This window comes from Megascapheus bottae, chromosome 6 (assembly GCF_031878675.1).
Source record: "Megascapheus bottae isolate mThoBot1 chromosome 6, mThoBot2.hap1, whole genome shotgun sequence".
NCBI lineage: Eukaryota > Metazoa > Chordata > Mammalia > Rodentia > Geomyidae > Megascapheus > Megascapheus bottae.
This window is the reverse complement of record NC_143514.1, coordinates 44,416,852-44,422,082: the sequence shown is the minus strand read 5'-3', so window position 1 is coordinate 44,422,082 and position 5,231 is coordinate 44,416,852.

Here is a 5,231-nt window from a genome sequence, read left to right as displayed (position 1 = left end):
AAATCTCAGAGAGGAGAAAGGCAGAAAACAGGCACAAGAAGACAGCGTGGAGCGCCGCCAGGCCACGAGGAGCTGCCGCAGAGACAAAGACTCTCTCCTGAATCTGAGCAGACAGCGCTTCTGGGCAGCGCAGACCCGCCGGCTGTAGACAGAGCCACACAGAGCCTGCGCGAGCCCAGAGCCGACACCCAGCCGTGCATGGACCTGCCAGCTTCACAGAACCAGAAAGCCAGCAATTTGTGAGTACCTCCGAGGAGAAGTGTCCACTTCTGCTCCCAGAATGGCATTGGGAAGGAATCCCCTCCCCCACCAGCTGAAATCAGCGCCATCTTGACTGCTGGCAAAGACCCTGCCAAACCAACTGGAGCCTGAGAAGTGGTGCTGGCAGCGCCACCATTCAAAAGGGCAAAGGATTTCCCAGAGGCAGCTTAGCTGGATGGTCATCCCCAGCGCTAGTGGAAGTTCCTCCCCCTGAAAGGGGCTGCAGTCCTGGTAAACAAAGCCACTTGTGACTCCACCGGTTTTTTTTGTTGTTGTTGTTATTGTTGTTGTTTTTTGGCTTTTTTTTTTTGCCCAGTCAAGCAAACTGATCTGAAAAAAACACAAAGCCAAATCACAAGAGAAAAACACTTTTTGAAGTGTTTGGACCCAAATTTAGTGGAGACATAAGTCTCCTATCCTGCCCCCCCCACCAAAAAAAAACCTGAATAATATCCACTTTTTTTTATTTTCTTTTTTTTCCCTTTTTTTCCTACTCTTTTTCATTTGCATTTTTATGGGTTCTTATCTTTTTTTGTCATTTTACCTACACCTTTTTTTTTAAATGTTATGATTCTTTCCTTTATTTTTTTTTTTTTGGCATTCCTTCTGTCATTGTGGTCATTTCTAGAAACAGAGTGACAGCACTGGGTACAGAATGGATACCAATGATATTTATATTGATACAGTCACCTACTTTTTAACCTGTTGGTTCTTAAACCTAGTATTTCTTGTCTAAGAACTCACAATTGTGTGGGATCTCCCCCACATTTTTCTTGCTTTTCTTTTTTTTTATTTTTACTTTTTAAAATATTTATCATTGAACTCTCCTATATATACTTTCCTCTTATATATATATATATATATATATATATTATTCTTACTACTCTTATTTTCATAAGTTTTATCTTATTTTTTTTTAATTTTGTAGTCAACTATTTCACCTTTCTATCACCTTAGGTCAGTTATACTTACACTATCCCTTTTCTTCAGTACTATATTAATATTACACTCCTACATTACTCTTTTCTTACTTCCCCTCTCCTTTTTCATACTATTTTTCTATCTCTGGTCCTCTGTTCATCCTTCAACTTTTACAGTTGATGGTTGTTGAGCAATACAGTATATCTAGGTGTTCAATTACACTGTAGGCTCAGAGGGACTTAAATACAATAGAGATTGGATTGAGGGGTTTATTGTTTGGGTCATAAACTGGTGATCCATGGTGGTATTAGATTTATCTGTAAATGCACAAAAAGAAAGAGAGAATGATAATACCAATCTAAAACTGTGAACATCTATTGTCAGCCAGCTAAAGAGGTCTAGGCTAATTTAAGGTTAATTGGTATTGAAGAGGGCCTGGAGGAAGAGGTCAATGGTTTTGGAAATATACTTCAGGGAATCATCTCAGAGATGATCTCAAATATCCAGAAGGGCAGGCCCATCCAGATACAAGAAGCTTTTGGAACCCCAAACAGACCTGACCAGAAAAGGACATCCCACTGCCACATTATAATCCGTACAGGATCAATAGAGACCAAAGAAAGGATCCTAAAAGCAGCCAGGGAGAAGAGAACAGTCACCTACAAAGCAAAACCAATCAGAATAACCACAGATTTCTCAGCAGAGACCATGCAAGCAAGAAGGGATTGGAAGGATGTATGTCATGCCCTTAAGACAAATAACTACCAACCAAGAATACTGTACCCAGCTAAGCGCTCATTCATAACTGAGGAAACAATAAAAACATTCAATTCCAAGGAAAAGTTGCAACATTACATAGCAACCAAACCAGCACTACAGAAAATTCTCAAAGATGTTCTACACATTGAAAACCAACACAAACGTGATACTGAAAAGAAATGGCACCTAAAAATCATACCAGCTAAGTACCACAAAAACTGTCAAGCCACAGGCCCTAATGAAAGCTTCTAAAAATTGCAGGAACTAGTAAATATTTTTCAATCCTAACTCTCAATATCAATGGACTTAACTCTCCAATTAAACAGCATAGACTGTCTAGTTGGATCAAAAAGAAAGATCCATCATTCTGCTGTCTTCAAGAGACACATCTTGTCCCAAAAAACAAACATTTTTTGAAAGTGAGAGGTTGGAAGAAAGTTTGTCAAGCTAACAGTCCCCTTGAACAGGCTGGAATTGCCATCCTCATATCAGATGACATAGACTTCAAACTAAAATTAGTGAGAAAAGACAAAAAAGGTTATTACATACTAATAAAGGGATCTCTCATCCAGGAAGACATAACCATCCTAAATATCTACACACCTAATCCCAGAGCACTGAACTTCATCAAGCAAACTTTACTTTCACCAAAACCATACATAGATTGAAACACAGTGATTGTTGGTGACTTTAACACACACCACTCACCTGTGGACAGATGAACCAGGCAAAAACTCAACAGAGAAACCTCAGAATTGAACAACTGTATAGACCAACTAGATCCAACAGACATCTGCAGATTATTTCACCAAGCAACAATACAATATATGTTTTTTTCAGCAGCACATGGAACATTTTCCAAAATAGACCACATTTTAGGGCATAAAGCAAACCTGTGCAGATTCAGAAACACTGAAATTATACCCTGCATTCTCTCAGACCACAAGGGCATCAAATTAGAACTGAACACCCAATCTCTACCAACGAAAACCCTGTAACTCATGGAGATTGAACAACACATTGTTGAATCACCAATGGGTCATCGAGGAGATCAGAACAGAAATTCAACAGTTTATGAAATTTAACAAAAAGGAACACACAAAATACCAGCTCCTTTGGGACACAGCAAAGGTAGTATTCAGAGGAAAATTTATTGCTCTGAGTGCCTACATTAACAAATTGGAAAAATCTCAAACCAAGAATTTAATGTGTCACCTTAAGCTCCTGGAAAAAGAGCAACAAACCAACCCTAATCCCAGTAGACGGAAGCAAATTATTAAAATCAAAGCAGAACTAAATGAATTGGAGTCCAAAAAAAACTATAGAAACCATCAAGAAAACAAGGAGTTGGTTCTTTGGACAGACCCTTAGCAAATCTTACCCAAAAAAGAAGAGAGCACACCCAAATAAACAAAATCACAGATGAAAATGGTAATATCAAGACTGAAATTACCAAGATACAGTGCATCATGAGGAAATACTTTTCAAAGCTTTATGCCAACAAATTTGAGAATCTAGAAGAAATGGATGAATTTCTAACCAATATTAATATACCCACACTGAACCAAAAAGACCTAATCTAACTAAACAGACCTATTTCAAGAACTGAAATAGAAATGGCAGTAAGAGACCTTCCATCTAAGAAAAGCCCAAGGCCAGATGGATTCACAGCTGAATTCTATAAGGTCTTCAAAGCAGAGCTCATACCAATACTCCTCAAGCTCTTCAATGAAATTGAAAATGAAGGATCTGTGCCAAACTCATTCAAAGAAGCCAGTATAACCTTCATCCCCAAACCAGACAGAGATTCACCAAAGAAAGAGAACTATAGACCCATTTCTTTGATGAATATTGATGCAAAACTTCTCAACAAAATACTGGTTAACAGTCTTCAGCAACTCATCAAAAAAATTATACACTATGCTCAAAATTATACACTAGGACTCATCACAGAGATGCAAAGCTGGTTCAACACATGCAAATCAATTAATATAATTCAACACATCAACCGGAGTAAGGACAAAAATCCCATGATTGTCTCAATAGATACAGAAAAGGAATTTGACAAGATCCAACAACCATTTATGCCAAAAGCTCTGGAGAAACTAAGACTCCATGGAACATTTCTCAGTATAATAAAGGCTGTGTATGACAAACCCATAGTTAGCATTATACTTAATGGAGAAAAGCTAAAGCCATTCCCTCTAAAATGAGATAAGGATTCCCACTCTCTCCACTCCTCTTTAGCATAGTATTAGAATTCCTAGCCAGAGTAATAAGGCAAGAAGCAAGCTTTATAAAGGGGATCCAAATAGGGAAAGAGGAAGTAAAACTTTCCCTCTTTGCAGATGACATGATTCTGTATTTAAAAAACCCTATAGACTCCACTCCTAAGCTGCTTGAGCTGATTCAAAACTTTGGCAAGGTAGCAGGGTATAAAATTAAACCTCAAAGATCAACTGCCTTCCTATATGCCAACAATCAGAGGAACAAGGCAAGAATCAGGAAAGCAACTCCTTTTGCAATAGCCTCAAAGAAAATAAAGTACCTAGGAAATAACTAAGAATGTAAAGGACCTTTTTGATGAAAACTTTAAAACCCTGAAAAAGGAAATTAAAGCAGAAATGTAGAAATAGAAAAACCTCCTATGCTTCTGGATTAGAAGAATTAACTGTGAAAATGGCAATCTTGTTAAGGGCTATTTACAAATTCAACCCAATAACCACCAACATCCCAATGTCATTCTTTAAAGAAATGGAAGAGACAATCCAAACTTTCATATGGAATAATAAAAGACCCCATATAGCAAAAACACTTCTTAGCAGAAAGAATAACACAGGAGGAATTTCAATACCAAACTTAGACACTATTACAGAGCTATGGTGACCAAAACAACATGGTACTGGCACAAGAACAGGCCTGAAGACCAATGGAATAGAAATGGAGACCCAGATATTAAACCACAGACCTATAGCCACCTAATCTTTGACAAGGGAGCCAAAAAAATAGAATGGAAGAAAGACAGCCTCTTCAACAAGTGGTGCTGGCAGAACTGGTTAAGCACCTGCAGAACACTAAATTTGGATCCTTCTTTGTCACCCTGCACTAGAATTAACTCCAAATGAATCAAAGACCTCAAGGTAAAAGCAAATACTCTGAAAACTTTACAAGAAGGAATAGGAGATACACTAGGTCTCCTGGGCACAGGTTGAAACTTTCTTAATAAGGACTAAGAAACACAACAAATCAGAGAAAGGCTGGAGAAGTGGGACTGCATTAAGCTGCACAGT